The 23,231-nt window shown below is 42.8% G+C and overlaps 1 pseudogene across 1 annotated transcript; it reads left to right on the top strand.

The window, feature by feature from the left end:
- The first annotated feature begins 17,583 nt into the window (after nt 1-17,583).
- LOC306659618 (nucleolar GTP-binding protein 2-like) lies at nt 17,584-19,762 on the top strand (annotated as a pseudogene). Its single transcript has one exon. The product of its transcript is annotated as a nucleolar GTP-binding protein 2-like (transcript).
- The last annotated feature ends 3,469 nt before the right edge of the window (nt 19,763-23,231 follow it).

Raw genomic sequence — 23,231 nt, 5'->3', positions numbered from 1 at the left:
TCAGTGTAGTCAGCAGGGAGTTTTTTCTTTTTAATCCAGAGTTTACAGCAAGGAGAAGGTCAGTGCTCTCAGAGATCAGACATTTATGCATTATGCAAGTCGGCAAGATGTAAGCAGGGATCCAAGTGCAGAAGATGACAGAGTACAAGCTTCGTGAGACTGGGAGAAACACCTGGAATGCATCTATTATAGAATTAGCCAGCAATTAACTTGATACACATCAGCCAACGTGCAGGGAATCAATGGAGGAGTAGCCAAACGTGCTCCTGGACTAAATCTACATCGGCCAGCGGGGAACTGGGAAAACGTTCACGGATCTGCAAAGAACATGATCTGGCAACCTTGGAAAGACTGAATCTCTAATTATTATTCACACCCAAGTTGACTGTTATTGGCAATGAGAGAAGAAACTTCATAAAAATTGGAAAGAGAGGAGAAAAAGAAGGACTTGAATTTGCTTTTTCTTTTAACTCTTCATAAGAGTGGAACATTGCAGGCATCCAGGCATCTCCGAAAAGTTGAAGGAACCCAGTAAACATGAAACAGCCCAGGTCTGTACGTAGAAATGTTCTAAAACATTTCCTAGTCATGTTATAGATCTATTCAAAATATTTCAGATAATATTTAATGGCTCCATAAAAATCGATCACCTTTGATGTAACGAACTAAAGGACTCTAAGGAGAGAGCAAAGGCCACACACAAAGCCACCTCTGCCTCTCAATTCTCACTTGTAACTTCACTATGCCAAGTGGTGAAATGCAGAGCTATTTGTGCATGGGTTGGTGAGAACAGGAAGGAGCCAGCAGCGTAGCACACACCCCCAGAGAGGTCTTTTAAAAACCTGAGTCATATCATGTCACTTTCCAGCACGACACTTTCCAATGGCCTCCCTTCCTCCAGCCAAAGCCAGACTCTGCAGTGGTCCACCATGAGGCCCACAAGGGCTCACCAGGCCCTGCCTGCCTGGCTTCCTGCTGAACTCCCCCACCACCACGGGCCACGCCAGGGCCTTTGCCTCCTCTCCGTGCTCAGCTCACTTCGCCACCCCTCCCTTCCTCATGGGTCTCACTCCTTATCATTCAGTCTGCTTACGAGTCACCCCATCAAGGAGGACGCACATCACCTGTACATCCGGACACCAGATTCCACATGCCTTTGCATCCCGTCCTTATTTTATTTGTATAGCTCTTCTCTCTACCTGAAATTTTACCACTTTCTTTTTCACTTGTTTCTTTTCTGCCTTCCTAACCTACAACATGAACATAAATCACACTGCCAGATTGCCCTTAGAAAAATAGGAACAATAAGGAATGTTAAAAACCATGAGAAAGCAGCAAGGATGGAAATTAAAACAGCACATATTTAAGTAAGAAAAGAAAACATTTCAGAAACTAAGGAAATACCCTGGAAGTATATGCAGAGAATAAAATTAGTACTTATAAGATTTTCTTTCTTTTCATTCTAAATGGTGTTTGGAATTCCTATATGAGAAGTGGAAGTTACTAACGCCAGAAAGCATGGCCTGTCTCGTGGGACAGATGCAGCCTCATAAACTTGAGCTTATGCTGCTTCCTGGGGGCTTAGGTGGAACAGACTAAAGGTTAGAACCTCTGGGTTCTTTTTAACTCAGGTGATCCCAGGACATTTGAATATATATCTAAATATAGAGAGCAAAATTCTCCTAGAATTAGAAGTCTCAGCAGGAATTCCCAAAGGTAAATATGAATGAAGGACTGAAGGTTACAAAAGGACCAAAAAATCCTATTGTTAAAAAAAATCTTATTAAAAATTACCATCTAGACATGAAGGTCATGTGAAAGTTGCTGATACAAAAAAAAAAAAAAAAAATGGAGTTGCTGGTGTCAAACTCCAACAAAATGGAGTTGGAGGAGGACATGGAAGAGAGGCCTTCATGCCCTAAGGTAACTGGACTCATCACAAGAACTTCCTCAATCTTGCGGACAAGCTGCTTGCATAAGGACACTCAGCCAGCAACAGCTGTCTCTCTTGGCCAATGAGCCGCCCCCAGACCCTGATGCAAGGATGTGTATCCTTCGGTTGTAAAATAGTGCATGCGAACTTCTCTTTATCTTTAGAAGAGTCCCATTTTCCAATCTCCACCCCCGGATATGCCTATGGCCCCATCGCTTGCGTGAGCCAAAATGCAGTTCTCTGCTGTTTCCTAGTGAAGTCGTTTATTCTGGAGAGGCCGCGTTTCTTTTTCAGTTGAGGGTTGCATATTAGCTGTCGTCTTTGAATCTTCCTCATGCCACTCACCTGATCACTCAAGTTCTTTTGATTCAAGTTCTTTTCCTCCTTTGTCACGGCTTGCCTGTGTCCCTGGGATCTGAGCCCTGAAGAGCACTCTGGCCTCTTCAATCCTCTGCCTTCCTTCGCTCTTCCATTTATTTGGGAAACAGAATTGATTACAGTGTCCCTGGGGCTCCAGTGGAAGCGGAGCCTAAAGCGACAGCAAGACAGTTTATTTCTTTGCTCAGGAGTGACAGGTTTCCACCGTTACAAACTGATCTCAGCTTTGCTCCTTCTGTTCCAGCGCCTGAAACCCTCCCAGCTGGCCGACCCTGCTGTGCCTCATGCTTTTCCTCTCCCAACACCTGCCAATTCCCACGTGCTCCATCTACGGCTCCCGACCTGCCTATTTCCAAGATGCCTTCTGTACCAAGCAGGGTCCAGGCCAGACACAAAGGGCTCACTCAGGGAGGGCACCTGGGGAAGCTCTTGGCCAAGTGTGGCTAGGGGCACCCAGGGCTGGTGAAGCACCCTGAGGCCAGCAATAGCAGGGAGCTGTTACCTCCTCCAAGGTCTGAAGCAGAAGAGGGAGGGAGTAACCGCCAATGCCTTGAGAAAGTCAGTGAAATTATAGGGAAGGACCACATGACAGAAGCCAAGGAGGCCCTTAACCTGCAGTGACCAGCAGGGAAGAACCAAGGGATCGGATCAATACCCCAGCCTTACAGCCCTCCCTCCCTCTGACTTCTCCTACCTACTGTTCTTCAATCAGACCCAACCTGGAGCTCAAAGACAAGAGAGCCTGTGATTCAGCCATAATGGCTGATGTCCTGGGGCTCAGAGCAAGATGAGAAAGGGAGGAGCGTGGTGTCCCAAGGACCAACAGAAAGCACTCAGCCCAGACCCAGCCACTGCACTGGAAGGCAGTAATGCCCCTCAGCTCACCCCTCCAGGGCAGAGAAGCCCCTGCCTCTCTGGCGGTGGGACTCACCGGGCCTCCAGTCAGCGTGTGGACAGGGATAAAACAGTTTTCTTCTACCTATCGTCAAGCTTTCCTTTCGTTTCTACTATGAAAACAAAAATCAAACGGAAGTCACTAAAAGCTTATTCTCTTCTAACCTTTTCAGAAAAATCCTCACAATAGTGAGGGATTTCTTTATTAAAAATGACCTTTTCTGGACCTTGGAGGCATGCTTTGAAGCATTTGCAAGTCCTAGAAGCTCAAAGTGGGTCCTGCTGTCAGGGGAACTGGGAGGAGACCCATGCTTACCCTCCTTCTCCCAAGATCAGCCACCTAATGGCCTGGAACAACTTGCTTCCTTTAATACTCAAGAAAGGAGATGTGTACAATAAATCAAAATGCAGTCTATAAAAAATACAAACAAAAAGAAATATCAAAAGAAAAGAAAAAAGAAAGGAGATGAGGGCTCTGGGCCTGTTTTCAAGAATTAAAGACAATTTCTGAAACATACATGATGAAAACATGTTACCCTGAAATATTGAAATATCTGATACCGCATGAAAGAATCAAAGAAACTTGATGGTGAGCATGTTTGACATTTAACGGGCCCCCTTCTGCAGACGTGCGGGTGAGAACAGGCATGGGGCTGCGCGGATGGGTTGCTGAGGGCGTCTGCTGGACCGCAAGTCAGTTTACTCCTTCTAAGCTTATTGTTTTAGCAAGTCAGGCTCCTGCTCGTCTCCACGGCTGTTTCACTTAACTAGAGATTAGGGTGCTAAGGCCTCTGGAGTGGGAAAGGCTCTCTCCTCCACCTTGGTGTTCCTACCAAGGGAACGAGGCCAAGGAAACACGTTTTCTCCCAGGGCCTGCCAGAGCTCAAGAAGACTTAATCGCCTTCCCTCCTTTGACATCTAAAAACAGCCTTTCCGAAGCTCCACAGAGCTTTGCCCCAAAGTCCAATCAAGTTTAGAAAGGCTCAGTGAAAAAGCAGCTCTTCCTCCCGCCCCAGGCGGCGAGTGTTAAGACACACCAGCCCTCCCTCAAGGCTGCGAGCATTTCTGACAGGCGGCTTCTCAGTGGAAGAGGATTTTTCACAGCTGAGGCTCTCTCTCAGCAATCATTCTGTTTCCGATTTCTGGAATATCCTGTCTGTCTTTTGGTGATAATCACTCAGCCTGTACTCCACCCACATAATGCGGTAGCCAAGTTTGCAGTCTATGGCTCCTTTGCATTCTTGTTGACAAACTCCTGGTTGCTTGAGTTAAAACAATGTTGATATCCCAGCAGCTCAGGAGGCTGAGGCAGGAGGAGAGTGAATTCAAAGTCAGCCTCAGCAAAAGCAAGGCACTAAGCAATGCAATGAGACCCTGTCTCTAAATAAGATACAAAATAGGGCTGAGGATGTGGCTCAGTGGCCAACTGTCCCTAAGTTCAATCCCTGGTACCAAAAAAAAAAAAAAAAAAAAATGTTGGTGAATTAAATAAATAGCAGTCATGTTTCTATCATGTCAAAGTACTGCACTGGACCTTGGGGGAAGAAACAAGAAAAATAAGGAACAGTCCCTTTTTCAGAGAATTTACTTACATGTGACTAGGATTAGGAGAGAGAGGCTCAGATATAAGGCGAGAGGGAAGGGCCAATAGGAAGTGAAATTTCAGCACAAGAGGATGAGAGATCTCCCCCATCTGGGGCATCTCAGGAAGGACTTCCCAGGTAGAGAGAATTTGCCAGTATCCCAGAGGGCTGTACTCAAATGCACAGACAGCTGCCAGCAAGTAGATTGAGCACCGTGTACAAATGTCTCCTCCGGAACCTTGATTCAGTCTCCCTTTCATTCATGCAATAAATCTTCTTTAAGGTACCCACTGTATGCACTAGGGCTACAAGGTTAAGTCTTGTACTGGTTGTTCACAGGCTGAAAAGGAAGGAAAAGTAAACAGGAACTGCTCAACTGGGCAGTAAGTACAATCAGAAGCGCAGCTCACGGTGGTACAGAGAGATCCCTTTACACACGTGAGGAGAGCTTAATGGAGAGAAGGACATTTGAGTGGATCTCAAGGGAGGAGGGTTTGGAACATAAAAAAAGGGCAAAGGACATCTCTGGCAGAAGGAAATGCCCATGCGCAGGTCAGATATGGGAAATGCACGATATGGGGACAGCAAGTCATGGAGACTGGCTGGGACACAGAGTCAGGAGGAGGACAGAAGAGAATGAAGTGAGGGAGAGATGGCACGGGCACCATCAGCAAGGCCCTCCCGACGGCTAAGGAAGGTCAGGTTTTCTCTGAGAGCCCCACAGAATGGCTTCAAGTGAAGCAGGAACATCCGATTCATATTCAGTGGAACCACAGAAACTTTGCAGAGGACCGAACACAAAGGCGAAGAGGGGAAGACTGGTCAGGAGAAAATGCCAGGGAGCACAAGGGAGGGTAAGGGGTCAGACTGAGTCGAGAGCTGTGCAGACAAGGAAAAGGAATGGAAGGAGACAGGCGGGGAGATGCGCAAGGACGCCAAGTGGGCCATGAGAGACAGCCAGCAGGTCTAGACATCTGGGGTCTTTGGCAACCTCAGTAAAGAGGTTTCGACATGATGGAATGACAAGCCTGAAGAAGGGCTGGGAGGCAAGGAAGTGGGGGCTGTGAGCACAGACTTTAATCGTCTTTTACATTAGGCAGAATGACAGGAGAAAGAGCTAGGTGGAGCCAGTCAGAAGGTGGGGAATATTATTAAGAAGATAGATATTGTAACATTCTTGAAGAGCATCTAGTCAAAAGACAGGTGTGACAATGGAGTGAAACCCTAAATCAATAGTTGTATTTAGAAAGAAGGGAGGTGCAGCGCTAGAACCAGACACAAGTACAATCTTTCAAAGAGGAACAATGGAGTTGGGTGCAGTGGCCCACACCTACAATCCCAGCAACTCGGGAGGCTGAGGCAGGATTGCAAGTTCAAGCCAGCCTCAGCAACTTAGCGAGGCCCTAAGCAACTCAGTGAGACCCTGTCTTAAAATAAAAATAAAAAGGACTGGGATGTGGCTCAGTGGGTAAGTGCCCCTGGGTTCAATCCATGGTACCTCCCACACACACAAAAAAGCATTCCCAACTTTTCACATGGAGCCCAGCTCCTCAGAATCACTTTTAGACTCAAAGTAATTAAAGTTCATGTTCTTTACAGATGACTGTTTTGTGTCACTAAGAGCCTTGGAGATGCCACATTTATTAAAAAAGGATACTATTGCTGTTTCCAGGGCTTTCTTCCAGTTGCTTAACCATTCATTCTTTGAATTCTAGCACTTTCTGGATCTTACCAGAAAGTATCATCAGAAAGTTCCCAGATGATACCCAGGATTCACAAGGATTCATATTCCTTCTTCAACTTGTCTTCATGTGGTTTTTGGTTGGGAATTTTGAAGGACCACCCATGTCCAGCCACACCACTCAGATATGATGTCCAAGTCCCCAAACTCTTCAATGGACTTGTTCTTAACTATTTAAATACATGTTCATTAAGTACAGAAAGAATAAACACTCTTTTTAATTATTAATTTTTGTTTTTGTTTTTATGGGTAAATTATAATTATATATAATGGTGGGATTTATTATACCACATTCATACATGCATATAACATAATTTCCCATTACTTTCCCTTTCCCTCCCCTCCCCGCTCCCCTGATCTGCTTGCACTAATCTCCCTTCTATTATTTTAATTACTGCATTGTAAATATATATACATATATATATATATATATGATTCTTTGTGATATACTCATACATGGACTTAGCATAATTTGTTAGATGTTGTTCCCCAGTACTTTCCCATGTACTCCCCTTTTCCTTCCTTCTCAATCCCCTTCCTCTACTCTATTGGCCTTTCTTCTATTTTCATGAGCTTGCTTTTCTTTCTCTCCTCCTCCTCCTCCTCCTCCTCCGTTGTCATCGTTGTCTTCTTCTTCTTCTTCTTCTTCTTCTCTCTCTCTCTCTCTCTCTCTCTCTCTCTCTCTCTCTCTCTCTCTCTCTCTCTCTTTCTCTCTTTCTCTAGCTTCCACATATAAAACATTCAACCCTTGACTTTCTAAGTCTGGCTTATTTCACTTAGCTTAATGTTCTCTAGCTCCATCCATTTACCAGCAAATGGCATAATTTCATTCTTTTTTTATGGCTGAGTAAAACTCCATGTGTGTGTCTGTGTCTTTGTGTATACATGTATGTATACACATAACATTTTCTTTATCCATTTGTCTGTTGATAGACACCTAGGCTGATTCCATAACTGTCTGTCGTGGATTGTGGTGCTATAAATATTGGTATGCATGTATCACTATAGTATGATGATTTTAGTTCTTTTGAATAAATATCAAGGAGTGGAAGAGCTGGGTCATAAGGTGGATCCATTCCTAGACTCTTGAGGAATCTCCATACTGCTTTACAAAGTGGTCGAACACATTTGCAGTCCCACCAACAATGTATGAGTGTACTTCCTTTCCCACATCCTTACCAGAAATTTTTTTTTATTTGTAAGAAATCAACATTCTTGGTCATTTATATAGAACTCAAAGATGTTTATTTCAGATAACATCTGTAAGCCAGTCTGCTATCAATTGAGCCATCACTTATCAACCCATTCTGTTATCTTAACAAATATCTTCTTCTTATATATTTTTGTGTGGCCTAGAGATGGTGGCAACCTTTGGCCAATGCAGTGTGAATATCATCACACTTATATGCTTTCTCAATCCAACATCAACTTCTTCAACTCTTTAGTAATATTAGCATAAATTTGTAGGCATGCCAAAAACTACTGAAGTTTTATCAGCATTTCCCATTTAATTCATGTTTTCCTTCAATTGAATCACATGTTACTAAAAATCAATCAGCTTCTGTTTGTAGTTAGCAAGAAGTTAACTCATCTGCACCATAGAAGCTGTGTCACCCCCAGGAGCAGGATCCAACTCAAGAGAAAAAGAGAGTCCAGTGTAGACAATTTGCTTACACATGACCTCTCCTTACATTGCACCCATGAGAATTTAGTCAGGAGACCACAGACAGGTGTGAAGGAGGCTGAGAGATGTAGTCTCAAGCTGGGCAGCCATGTGTCCAGGAGAAGGAAGAGATTTTGCAGGACAGCAGATGCTCAGCAAGGCTAAGTGACTTTCTTAAGGACACTTAGCTAATGAGTCATAACCCAGCTTTCTACCTCCTACAGCAAGACATCTTCATGATGAAAATGACCTCTTCAAATAACACCGCTGCAGAGCAACTCAACCAGCCCAATTTAAAAGGACTAGAGCCAGTTCTTTCTAGATTGAGGCAAGATGGGCCACGTCAGAAACATGTCCATCCTAAATGGGCGGGTGACAAGAGCCCCTGAGGATTGGTTTCTCTCAGAGCATCCAACAGAAGTGACAGGACAGAATTCCTACAAATTGTGCAAGGGTTGATGGCACCATCGTCGGCGCATCCAGACCCTTTGCTTTCTCGGTACCGTTTGGTACGTCAGTATGGTTTCCCTGCACTTGTGTAGCTCTTGTGAAAATCTGGCAGGAGATGGGACTGAAGAGGAACAGCTTAATCAAACAGCGGAGAGTCAGCTCCAGGCGGCCCCTGTGCTCTGTGCTGTGACACTTTGAAGAGGTGGATATGGAGAGTGAAATGAGACGGAGAAGACTAGAGCCTGCAGGCTAGCCGTAAATGAAGAGGCTTGAGGTGCACGGAGCCGGGCCAACACTTATGATAGTGACCACGTGGTGACCAGTGGAGTAACCGGGATAAGTCCAAGGAAGGCTCTGGGGAGGAAAAAGGAAAATGAGCGTGGGGTTGCTCATCCAAACAGAAGTGGGGAGAAAGATCCTGTGGACCCCAATACCCCACTTCCTTTCCCAGCACCCTCACACAGCAGAAAGGATCGTTTGACTTCGACGCAGCCTTCAGAGCTTTGTCTGCCTCATGACAAGCTGTCAGACATCCCGCGAGTCCATCTCCCTCCTCATGAGCTCTGCTGGAGAATCCTGCACTGAGGTTTCTGATTTCATCTCACAGTTAAACCCTTGATCCACGTCAACCACGCTCTCTTCCCTTGAGACTTTTCCACCCCTCAGCCCCCAGCAGCACTGATCTGCCCCCTGTGAAATCACTGCTTAGCTACGCTCCAGGGTTCTGGTCCCTTCAACTTTGCCCTGAACCAGGTCCTGCCCTCCTGGATCATCGCAGCCGCTCTGCCCTGAGCTTTGCTCACTCTTACTCTCTTGCCCCCTCTCTGTCTCTCACTTGAACTTCCTCAGTCTAGAACTGATGGCAAACGACCCCTGACATCACTGCATGGCACTGCACAGTAAAAACGTCACCTTTCCAGACGTGGTCTCCCGTCAGCTAACAGAACATTTGCATGGATGTTGTTTTACACTGTATGAAGCTGGAGTGCCAAGTGTCTGGCACAGATATAATATTCCCCCTTCCAGGGCCACCTCCATTCAAGGTCAGGAACAAGAGCCTCGTGACTAATGCCACTCCTTCAACCTACAGATGGGAAAACTGAGGCCCAGAGGGGCAGAATGGTTGAGCTAAGACCTTGCAGCGAGTAGCCTGGGGCAGAGCTTGTCCACCTCTCAGCAAGCATCCCAATTAGGTGGGATTCAAATTCTGAATTTCTAACAAGCTCCCAGGAGATGCTGCCCTAGTCCTTACAATTCAGTGACCCACTTATCACTTTCTCTTGTATCTGCTTTTTAGCCTCTTGAATGGGTTCATAAGTTCTCTATTTCAATTCTGTGATAAAATGTACTTTCTCAACATGAGGTTACCTGAAATGATTCCTGAGCTGAGTTTGGGTTTTCAGAACCCAAAGTTTTCAGTAAATTTGAATTTAAGCTAGTGACTAATAGAGGTTGGGAAGAGGTGGGGAATAAAGGGAGGATGGAGGTGATCACTCCATACATGTATGTGTGCATGAAATAGCACACTGAACCCCATGAGTACATACAATTAATGCCAGTTAATCAAAAAATAAAATAAAAGATAAAAAATCCAAAGTTTTCCATTCACCCCTCCTTTCTTCAACCATTATGTGAGCTTTATGAAGACATTTACTACCATACATTTTAAAGCACAAAGTTAACTTTTTTTTGCCACCATTTGCCATTCTTGCCACTACTTTCCTTAGGAAATTCTTACTCACATTGGCAAATGTATTTTGCTTTCTGTTTGTTAATGTGGAGGGAAAAGAACAGGTAAAAATGCCCCTCTAGCATTAGAACTCCTCATTATAGTTTTGAGCATCTGAACCACAGTTAGTGGTGCTAACAATCTGTCCTAAGTGCTTTATTTCTTCCAATTGCTCCAAACAACTTGTGCACATAAGTTCCATGTCTTCCATTCAGTGGGTTGCCAGTTTCATCCTCTAAAGTGAAAGGACATTTTCAGTGCCTGGGATGAGGCAGGGGAGAGATCCCTGGGCTGAGAAGACCCAACCACAGATCCTGCAAGACAGTTTATTCCAGAAAGAAAATTGACTACTTGTAGCTTTAAATTATAAATCTTCTCTTTCAAATCTCCTAAAGGTAATTCACAAATAATCTCGCTGAAAATGATATATTTGTTAAAGACAATTACCCTGAAAATGAAACATAATACCCTCCCCATTCCCACTCCATCTCAGTAGGGGGATTAAAACAACAATTTCATTTCAATAAAAGCTAAGCCAGGAAGATAGTTTGTCATCATTAATATGAGATCATTATTCCTGACTTTATATCACATATTAATCATCTTTACCCAATGAGTAATAACTTTCTCACCAGCAGAAATACTGAGGGCATATTTATAATTTAATCTTCAAAATCAAAATTGTTTTCCAAGCAATTAAATCAGGAATTTTTATCTATCCTACCCAACTTTAAATCTTTTTCTATTTTATAAAGTTTCTTTTGTCATCTATTATTGGAATAAATTTAATAATTTCCTAGCAGTCAATGAATATTTCTTTATCCTTCAGTACAGTGGTAAAATATATGGTTAAATGCAGAGTGCATCTGAGCCTTCATAAGGATATTGTGTAGGAATTGGACAATTGAAGATTATTAATAATAACCAACTCTATAAAACAGTCAATATGATACCTATTTTTGTTACTCATTCATTACAAATTTTTTGAATGCCAATCATACGATTGACACAATGTGAGTCACTTGGGATCCAAAGATTAATGGGACATGGTCTCTATTGTAAAGGTGCTTAAGTTCTACTAAAGAATAAGACTAGTAAGAAAAATTGTCCCTCAGTGTGACAAGTGCACTGTAGAGGGATGCTTATAGCTCTGCAGGAGCAGCTACCTCTAGAAGTCAAGGAAATATAACATAGAGGTCATGTGAGCTTGATGTGTGGGAGGGGAAGGTTGCCTGGGCTTTCCTAACTGGTGGATTAGAATATGAAAAAGTGAGGAATTTATGGGAGCAACACAGATGAAGGTAGGTCAGAATGGACAGGACTAGAAAAAGAGAAGTGAAAAGATGTGTCTGGATAAGCATTAGAAAATAGATGGAGGAACATTGAACTCTAGTCTTTCCAACTCTAAACACCATCCCTACCTGTGCAGGGCAGGGATACAAAAACCCCATCTATTGTACATTCTAGAGGATGCTTAAGAGATTGCTTAAAGTTCCATCAGGCAAGGAAGGCATTATTTTCCTTAGGAAATTCTTGCTCATGTCAGTGAATATTTTGTTTGTTTTTTTGTTTGTGTTTGTGGAGGAAAATAATACCTACTCTGATTAGTACTGCTCATTAGTTTAGAGTTTTTAAACCACATTTAGTGGTGCTAAGTATGAAGAGATTGTGCTTTATCTGGGGGAGAAAAATGGATCCGGTTGGAAAATGTCATGGTCTTCTACACTTAAAATAATTCTCACCCAGCTAACTATGGCCCTTCAAATTGAAATCGCCCTCCTCTGGGAAGCATCCACCATGATCTCCTCACCCTCCCACCCCCACTGACTAGATGTCCCTCCACTGTGCCTTTGAAACAGCCTGCACTGACTTCTGTCACTTCTTTCTCTTACCTCTGTCCCCAAGAATGCACTTCTCCATGGAAGGATGCAAATTCTTTAATTGCTATCATTTTAGTACTCAGAGCACAGTGCCCTGGGCCACATATGATTTGAAAATTGTTTGTTGGAATGGATGGATGAATGGATGGATGGACTGAGAAGGGGATCAACTTATAATTATAACCTACTTGACAACAAAGAAATGCTTCATATATTCACCCTACATTCTCATATAAGCATTTTTTTTTTCTAGTTTGCTAAGTAGACCAGACTGGAAGAAAAGAAGGCTGAGACTAAGGAGGACATTGGGGGGCAAAGTACCCCAGCAATTAAGAAAATAGAATATAATGTAGAAACCATTGTAAAGAAAAATCAACATAATTTAACTAAACTAAAACAAATTCTGAATTAAAAAGTAAAATGTTCAACATTATCAAGTCTGTCTCAGAGAAGCATTTCATTCTGTCTTCATAAACGTGGTTCTTTCTTTGAGAACTGCACTAGAAGAGGGGTTCGGAAGTCCTACACACAGGAGTTTTCCTGTTAGAAGCAATTTGTGCATCCTTTTTCTTATCTATCAACAAGATAGGGAGAGAGACATCACTTTCCGCCAAATTCACATCCAGACGAGTGACCACAGATTTCTAGTGCAAAACAAGCTGCATATTTAAATGACTAATTCATTTAAACTCATTAACTAGCTTTTGAACATCTCTTGCATATTCAACATATTTAAAAAAATTATTTGAAAAATCCAGGTTCCCTTGGCCAGCCTGGGAAGCTCCCCGCTCATTTACCCATCGTCAGCCAGAACCGTTCTGGTCCAGTTGGCAAGATGATTGTGGTGGGCGAGACCCAAGACTCAGGGTTACGCCACGTGCATCTAAAGATGGCGACTGGCAGAGAGCAAACGGCCTCCTGATTATGCCTGGAGAAAGGCAGAACGCACTTACAATTGGCCGTATGATAATCAGTTCAGCTGCCTAGCACGTGGACAGATATACTTTACATGTATGCTTGAGCAAGTGATCGCTTGACCTTTAACAGGATTGGATGGACATATCTGGTTATAATTGCTTATGCATGAGACTGCTTTTATATTGAGGGTATTATCTGAATAAACAGGGAAGCTGCTTCATGAACTTCTGAAGAGTATGTGTCTTTTGTCCCGCTGGTTGGGCTGAAAGAGCAAGAAGCGGTGCCCAGCCGCTTGGAGCAAGCCGGGTAAAGAAGCCGCGGTTTTCCGTAAGTGGTGGCCCGTACGGGGATCAGACGAGGATCGGACTGGGAACTGGTGAGTGCTCAGATAAATAAAAAACAGTTTCACTAGTGTAATTAACGAGAAGGTTTCCCTATTTGAGGAAATGTAGCCTTAAGGTTTTAACAGAAGAGTCCCCTAGAGAGGGATTATTAACAGAAGATTCTCCTACAGAGAGAATATATTGAAAGGCTGTCCCAAGAGACAGTGAAGGACGTCCCATAACAAATATGTGTAAGTTATTTGTGTTACCTTTCCTTGTTTGGTTTTTGTTTGTTGTTGTTGTGACATTAGTTCGTTTCTGCCTGACTTCCAAAAAACCAAAATCTCAAAAACAGTTAAGAGAAGGGGAAAAGATATTAGAAACTGTAGAAAAAGAACAATCAAGTCAAGCTTCTGAAAGAGAAAATAGATGTTCAGACCTCTGTGCCTCCGCCAGAGCAGTATTAACTCCAGAGATGGGAGTACAGCCAATACCAACTTCGGGTGTTGGCCCATTACATAAAGGAACAGTGGGACTAGTTCTGGGGAAGAGTTCTTCTGCTTTAAAAGGATAAGTATTGTCCCTGGAGTTATAGACCCTGATTTTACAGGAGAAATAAAAATCCTTGCTTCTTCACCAAGAGGTGTAGCAATAATAGCTCAGGGTGATCGCATAGCACAATTGTTGGTCTTACCCAGCTGCCATGATCAATATCCATCAAAAATATTATTAGGGGAAATAAAGGGTTAGGTTCTACTGGCCAAAATATGGTCATGTTAACATGGGGTTTAAAAGATAGGCCTATGACAAAGTTAGTGATAGAAGGCAAAAGTTTTGAGGGCTTGTGGATACTGGGGCTGATAAAAGTATTATCAAAATTACAGAATGACCCAAAGCCTGGCCATTTCAGCAGACAGATCAGACTTTAAGGGGATTGGGTATGGCTTCCAATCCTAACAAAAGCGCAGCCATATTAAAATGGAAGGTGGCTAATCAGGAGTTATGTTCTGATACTGCCTGACATAACACAGTTGCAGGCAATCCTCAATGGAATCTAAACATGCTGACAGGCCAAGGACCATATGAAGGGCAAGGTAATCAGATTAATTTCCACCCTGGTGTGTATCAACAAATTAACCCTCAACTTTTAATCTATCCTTATATGGATGATATTTTGCTAGCTCATAAGGAAAAACCTGTCTTAGAGCAATGTTATAATTCCTTACTAAAGTCACTTGAAAGATGGGGCTTACATATTGCCATTAATAAAGTACAAATCACAGACACCAAAAACTTCCTGGGATCTATCATAAATCAAACTATGGTTAAACCCGCAAAAATTACTGTTCAGGTGGATGAGCTTAGAACTTTAAATGATTTTCAAAAACTTTTGGGTGATATTAATTGGATTAGACCTTACCTTCATTTACCTACCTCAAGTTTGGGCCCCCTGTTTGATATTCTTAAAGGTGATTCTGACCCTCTTTCTAAGCGAGTGCTTACCCCTAAGGCTCGAATAGCTCTCAAGCTTGTTGAAACAGCTATGGAAAAGGCTCATCTTGATCATATTGACCTAACTTAGCCTTTATCATTCATTGTCTTGGCCACAAATAAGTTACCCACAGGAGTGTTTTGACAAAAGTGTCCTATTCTATGGGTCCACATGAATTATGCCCCTAACAAGGTCTTAGCCTTATTTACTGAATCTGTGGCAGAATTAATCCTTAAGGCGTTAAAAGTATCCCTTTCCACCTTTGGATCACATCCCTCAACTATCACTACTCTATATACTACTGATCAGATACAATATCTTATTAATAATTCAAATTCATGGGCTATAGTCTTTACTAGTACTTCTGCTGTGTTTGACAATCATTTTCCATGTGATCCTCTTCTCCAACTTTGGAGTCAACATCCTATAATTTTTCCTAAAGTCACCCGAAAAGAACCTATTACAGGAGCTACCCTTATATTTACTGATGGATCAAAAAATGGTACGGGTGCTATTACTATCAATGATGTTACAGAAACATTGTTGTTTAATACTCTATCTGCACAACAAACAGAACTATTAGTAGCTATAGAAGTATTCAAAACCCACCATGAGCCTTTTAACCTATTCTCTGATAGCAAATACGTTGTTAATGATGTTCAAAATTTAGAATTAACTGGTCTGATTTCCCTCACCTCCAATATTACTAAATATTTACAAAGTTTACAAAAACTTATTTGGGACAGAAAAAATCCTTTTATTATTGGGCAAGTTCAGGCTCACACTGGCCTTCCAGGTCCTTTAAGTTTACACAATGATTTAACAGACATGGCCACCAGAGACCCACACATTGTTAATACCCTTGAAAATGCAAAACTTTTCATTCCAAATTTCATGTAAATGCTTCCACTCTATGCACATGCTATAAAATTACTAAGGCAACAGCTCGGGACATAATCAAGTCTTGTGCTAAATGTGTTACACTTATTCCTAACTCCTCATTAGGAGTAAATCCAAAAGGGCTTCAGCCCAATCATATTTGGCAAATGGATGTAACTCATTATTCAGAACTTGGAAAACTACAATTCATTCATGTGTCTATTGATACCTTTTCAGGATTTATTATGGCCTCTGCTCTTACTGGAGAAAAAACCAAAGATGTAATAACACACAGTTTACACTCTTTCTCCATCCTAGGAGTTCCCAAACAAATTAAAACAGATAATGGTCCTGGATATACATCCCAGGCCTTTAAACAATTTTGTTCCACCTTTGGTATTCAACATGTCAAAGGAATTCCCTATAATCCTACTGGACAAAGCATTGTTGAGCGTGCCCATTTAACGTTTAAAAACATGCTTTATAGACAAAAAGGGGGAAAAGGGGTATCATACAGATCCCCAAAAGACAAATTGTCTGTTGTCTTGTTCGTTTTAAATTTTTTAAATCTTGATTTTGAGGGCCAATCAGCTGCTGACCGTCATTCAGAGCCTAATAAAAAGCATCTACCTCAAGTGCTCTGGAAGGACATTCTATCAGGACAATGGAAAGGCCCAGATCCGGTCTTAATCTGGACCCAAGGATCTGTTTGTGTTTTCCCACAGGACGCACAATTGCCGATTTGGGTGCTGGAGAGATTGGTCAAGGCCTCAACAGAGACCCAAAAACAGGAAGAAGATGAGGAGGCTTCTCCCGCTGATGGTGCTGGCGAATTCTCGCCAAATTAATGGAGGAGACTTGCGTGAACTATGGGGGATAATGAAGATGTGGCCCTATCCTGCACCCCTTACCAACTCCTCTATTCTATATCCTCCTATTTTTACAACATTTGGCCACATTTCTGCAGTCCGCTGTTCTATGGGGAAAAGAATGGTTTGGGTTTCTGTCCAGGGGAGGTCTCTTGTGTGTTGTATCTGTCCTGTGCATATACAAAATGCATATACATCCGCGCAAAAAAACAGCCATTATTCACCAAGCTCTCATCGCAATTGATGCTGGCCCATCCCCCCAAGTCTGGTTAAATATGCTGGACTGGTAGCCAATGACGGGTAAGATTCATGGGGAGCTCATTACCAACCTAAGACAGGAAATGAGGGCTAGAACCTCATTGTCCAATGATGGGTAAGGATGTTGCTCTGCCGTGGACAACCTAAGACAGGCACGCTCCCTTTTATAAACAGAAAGGGGGAGTTGTGGCGGGTGAGACCCAGGGCCCAGGGTTACGCCACGTGCATCTAAAGATGGCGACTGGCAGAGAGCAAACAGCGTCCTGATTATGCCTGGAGAAAGGCAGAATGTGCTTACAATCGGCTGTATGATAATCAGTTCAGCCACCCAGCGCGTGGACAGATATACTTTACGTGTACACTTGAGCAAGTGATTGCTTGACCTTTAACAGGATTGGATGGACATATCTGGTTACGATTGCCTATGCATGAGACTGCTTTTATATTGAGGGTATTATCTGAATAAACGGGGAAGCTGCTTCATGAACCTCTGAAGAGTACGTGTCTTTTGTCCCACTGGTCGGGCCAAAAGAGCAAGCAGTGGCGCTGAGCCGCTTGGAGCAAGCTGGGCAAAGAAGCCGTGGTTTTCCGTAATGGTGAAACCCAAGTTCAAAGGATGGGGCACCATCAATCCCTCCAAGGCCAATGCAAATCCAGATCGAGTACAGGGAGCAGGAGGCCAAAACATGAGGGACCGTGCCACCATCTGCTGCCTGAATATGTACAGGCAAAAGGAGCGCAGGAACCATCGTGGTAAAGTGGTTAAGCCTCTGCAGTATCAGTCAACAGTAGCTTCAGCACAGTGGTACAAGTAGAGCCAAATATTAAATGGTTTGGAAACACACGTGTGATTAAGCAGTCATCATTACAAAAATTTCAAGAGGAAATGAATACAATTATGAAGGATCCATAGGAAGTTGTCATGAAGCAAAGCAAGTTAACAATGTCTCCTCTCCATGACCCAATCCAGCCTCATAACCCAAAGGTGCACATTCTTGATATTGAAAGTTTTGAAACTACCTTTGGCCCTAAGTCTCAGAGGAAGTGGCCAAACTTGTTTGCAATCGATAAGCAGTCTCTTATAGAAAATGCTGAAATGTCCACTGAGAACTATGACCAGGGTAAGGATCGTGATCTGGTAACCGAGGACACTGGTGTAAGAAATGAAGCCCAAGAAGAGATCTACAAAAAGGGACAGTCCAAAAGAATATGGGGTGAGCTCTATAAGGCAATAGATTCATCGGATGTTGTCGTTCAGGTTCTTGATGCTAGAGATCCAATGGGTACCCATTCCCCTCAGGTTGAGGCTTACTTGAGAAAGGAAAAGCCCTAGAAACATCTCATTTTTGTGCTCAACAAATGTGACCTTGTTCCATCTTGGGTCACAAAACGGTGGGTTGCTGTCCTCTCCCAGGGCTATCCTACACTTGCCTTCCATGCAAGTCTCACCAACCCCTTTGGCAAAGGAGCATTCATTCAGCTTCTGCAGCAGTTTGGAAAGTTGTGCACTGACAAGAAGCAGATCAGCATCAGATTCATTGGCTACCCTAATGTTGACAAGAGCTCTGTGATAAACACACTGCGCTCTAAGAAAGTTTGCAATGTGGCCCTCATTGCAGGTGAAACCAAGGTCTGGCAGTACATTACCTTGATGTATCCCATATTCATGATTGACTGTCTGAGTGTGGTTTTCCCCTCTGAGGACTCGGAGACAGACACTGTGCTGAAAGGAGTTGTTCAAGTTGAAAAAATTTAGACTCCTGAAGACCACATTGGTGCTGTCCTGGAGTGAGCAAAGATGGACTATATCAGCAAGACATACAAGATTGATTCCTGAGAGAATGCTGAGGACTTTTTTGAGAAGCTAGCTTTTCACACTAGGAAGTTACTAAAGGGTGGAGAGCTTGACCTGCAGACTGTGGGTAAGATGGTTCTCAATGACTGGCAGAGGGACCGAATTCCTTTCTTTGTCAAACCGCCTAATGCAGAACCGCCAGCTGCCCCCCAGCTTCCACCCTCCTCATCTTTGGAAATTGCCACAGAAACAACCCAGAAAAACCCAGAAGAGGAAACCATGGAAACTGTAGGTGAAGGGTCAGAATCTGTCCTTCAGAAAAAAAAGAAGAGGACAGTCCCTGCAAAGCTAGCTCAGAGATGCAGCAGATCCTCAAACGGGTTCGCCAGAACTTTGGCAAAATCAGAGTAGTGCCCCAGTTTTCTGGGGATGAGCTGGTTCCTGTTGAGGTGTCAGATATTGAAGAAGAACTGGAGAGCTTGTCTGCTGGGGAGGAGCAGGAAGAGGAGCAGCCAGGGGAGAAGGATGAGGCTGAGTCTTACCAGGAGTCCCTGGAAGAGCCAGGGGGAAGTAACACCAAAGCAGTGATGAAAGCCCTGGATGAGAAGATTGCAAGCTACCAGAAGTTTTTAAACAAAGCCAAGGTTAAAAAGTTTTTGGCCATCAGAATATCCAAGGGGTTAAGTGAAAAGGTTTTTGTAAGACCTGAAGAACAGAGAAAATCATTTAAAGAAAATGACACAGCACCTACTTAAAAGGGAAGGAAGCAAAAGGTTCAGAGGGAAGAGGAACGTTCAACTCCAAGGGCCCTCACATCTTAGGAATGAAGGGGAGCAGCATGGCAGCAACAATCCAGAAAAGTTGGTGGGCACTATTATGAAACACACAACGTGAAGAACAGGCACAGGAACAAAAAGAAGACCAGTGACCCAGAGGGACAGAAGCACAGACACAAAAAATTCAGACATAAGCAGTAACATGTAAAAAATTGTTTATTAAATAATGTTATACTAAAAACAAGATGCATATTTAAATGACTAATCCATTTTAACTCATTAACTAGCTTTTGAATATCTCTCACATATTCAACATAGTAAAAAAAAAATATTTAAAAAACCCTTAGACCAGACGCCTGTCCTCAAAGATTTGTGCTCTCTAACAAGAGAAAAATAATTCATATATGTATATGAAACTAGAAAATTTTTAGCGGCAAAGGAAAATAACTAGATTGTTAGCCATGGTACTAAGAGCGGATTCATGTTTTAAGTCAGCATGTTTGGGGTAATTTGTTCCAGCAACAATGCAAAGGTATTCTTGATTTCATCCACAGGGGTGGAGATAGAAGCGGTATCAATGGGCAGAAATCAAGGTGTGCGCAGGGCCACATGCTTTCTGGAGGCACTAGTGAAGTGTCCACTCCCTGATGCTTTCCTCTTCTGCTGTCGTGAAGGATACATCCCCTCTTCCCTCTCACTTCATCCCTCTCCTGTTCCTTATGGACACTTTTTCTTTAATTCCTCTTTCTTTCCCTATCCTTCCCTCCCTCCCCGCCATCTCCCCATCTCCCTCCTGCACACACTACCCCTCCTTTATCATTTCTCTCCCCACTCATGTTGGATTGTTTTCAACAGCATATAACAGGCTCAAGTTCTTTCCATCTTTAGAAAATCTTCCTCTTACGGCACATCTCCACATCCAGCCCCACTCTTCCTTATTTTTCTGTTCCTCTTCCTGTGTGATTTCTTGAAAGGGTATTTTAGACAAAGCAATCTCCACTTCCTCACCTCTGGTTCTCTCCTCAGCCCACTCTAGTCTGGCTTCCCTCCATCATCCCATCGAACGTCTCTTGACAAGGTCACCAAGGACTTTCCTAGTTACTCTGCCATTCAGCAGTTTTCAAAATGGTGGCCTCCTTCCTTCTCAGACAAGTCTTCTCCCTTGGCTCTTCTGACCTCATGCTCTCCTGATTTTCCTTCTACTTCCCCTTCCACTCTTCCTCAAATTTCCTTTCTACTCATCCTTTCAATGTTGAGAAACCTTAATACTTATTCTCCATCTTCTATCTTCTCTCTCTAGATAATCTCAACAAATATTTTGGAGTTAAAGATTAGTGTTAGACTGCTGACTCTGAAACTTGCCTCTCTAACCCACACTTGAAATATGGAGGCAAATATCTAACTTCTACTTGGCATCTTTATTTGAATATCTCAAAGAAAATTCAAATTACTATTCCTAAAACAGAACTTATCACCTCTCTATTCCTGTCCTTCCATCTCCAGTCTTACCCATCTAATTTGCCATTCACCCAGGAAAATCATGTAAGATGGAACAGAGGAAGACCGAACTTTATGCATACTGATGGCACTGTCCAAAGGTACAATGGAGTTTGACAACTATCTTCAAGCAGTGATTCATAACTGGGGCAACTTTCATATCATGACTTCACTGTCCCCTGGGGCTTCAGAGTGTTTTGAATCCAGTCACTGATCCAAAGAAGAGACAGCAGAGAATGTACAACAATTTCTTAAAGCTCCAGCCCAGAAGTGCAGCACACCACTTCTACACACACTCTGTTGCTGAAGATGAGTCACATAGGTCTGTTTTGATGCAGGGGGAGCCAGGAATGTGGTCTCTGGCTGGGCTGTTTCCCACTATGCAGAGGGGAGCACAGATCTGTGGTGGACAGCTAGTTGTCTCTGCCACCGCCAGCTACGCCAAGGGAACCAAGACTGTAGCTGACCTGAGGAGAATTAAAGATCTAAGGAGAAATCACACGCTTTTCAGAAAGAAAAAGATTTTTTCATTGGAAGAAAGAGAGGAATATAAAATAATAGAGCATAGAGAAGGTAAATAATGTGTTGAAGTGTTGCCTTATATTTACAAAGGAATTTCCTATCTCAAACCTTCACTGGTCAGCTCAGCTGGGGTCCCTGGATATTTGGACTCCTGTGGCTGTGTCTCTCAAGAAAATCAAGAAAGCCATCTCCATGAGACCACCATACAAGACAAATTGAAAAATTGATTTCTACTAACTCCCTCCAATATTTGAAACAATTGTTCCCACTATGTTCTGACAGTTGCAAGAAAAAGATAACGAAGTAGATCTGGAAAAAGATACTGTTGGCTAATTGTTCCCTGCCACTCTCTTAAGTTCCCTTGGGTGTCTGTTTCAAAGAAAGTTTTTAGTAAATGCAGTTTTTAAGGTAGCCTGACATCTTACCTTGGAATTTGGCAACTTTGTATAACAAGCTGCCAGAGAGGGTGTCAGGCCATGAAGAATTGAGTGCTCTAAATCACCCTTCCTCCTCTTTTACTTCATGTTCTTATTATTTGAACACAACAAAAATTTTATTTGATTAAAGTGTAGCAACAGATAGGCTAGAAAAGTCTATCCCTGGCTAAGAGAAGACAGAAAATAACAAGGTCATGAACAAGCACAGATCACAGAGGGTATGGAAGACTCACAAAATAACCAACCCGACTGGTGACCAGGAGCCCTTCTGCCTCTGAGAAGTTTGGCTTTCAACAGAATCAGGGAACTGGGACACTGGCCACACTAGACTAGAGAACATGGGCTGGAGGGGAAAGTAAGTACCTGTCAGGTACAACACGCTAGAGCCCCAGTCCTGAACCCTAAGAGTGTCAGTCATCCTCAGCACAGAGCTGAGGATAATTCAATGCTAATGAGATGCTCCTTGACTTGTAAGAATGAAAAATAAATAGGTATTGGAAGTTTTCCACAAGTCAGGATGGCTGGGTTACATGTTCTAAACCACTTAGCTGCCACAAAGACTTCCAAGTAGGTTACCATGGAGACAACCTGGAAATTCAAAGCACAGTTTAAATTATTAAAACCTATTAATCCAAGAAGGAGAAACACTGATCATTTGAATAGTTCACCATTGATCAATTGAATAGTTCAACACTGAGACTGGCAACGCCAATCTCGGGACAAGATATTTATCTTGGGACAAGAGAAATTAACACATTTTCTTAGCCAGTTTGTGAGCGGTGGTTCCATGTTGATATCACTATTTCAGTTCCAGAACTTTTATTGCACAGTTGCTTCTGTAGCTTCATCCTGCCAATATAGCAATGTGTGATTTATAATCTATGTTAGACTAGCACATAACAAATACATTAACTTCCTCCCTGAAATAATCTGTTTTACTCTGGCTCAGTGTCAGGAGATGGCATTAGAATAATTGATTGGCAGGAAAATCTACCATTTAACTAATATTTAGTACAGTTGATGTCTCATTAATTATACATGGCCATGACCATAGGATAGAAAGTTTTTGCAAGGCAGGCCTCCCAGTTCAGAACCTATTCCCAGGAATTTAAAGAGCATCCACATGGGTGCTGAGTGAACACTACCACTAGAATGAGTTTAAGAGGAGTCTACACAGTCAAAACAACTTTGTTTAGGCAAAGCGGGAATCTTCC

The sequence above is a fragment of the Sciurus vulgaris genome (genome assembly GCF_902686455.1).
Source record: "Sciurus vulgaris genome assembly, chromosome: 4".
Classification (NCBI taxonomy): domain Eukaryota; kingdom Metazoa; phylum Chordata; class Mammalia; order Rodentia; family Sciuridae; genus Sciurus; species Sciurus vulgaris.
The sequence above is the reverse complement of the archived record's forward strand: the minus strand, read 5'-3'. Positions and strand labels throughout refer to the sequence as shown.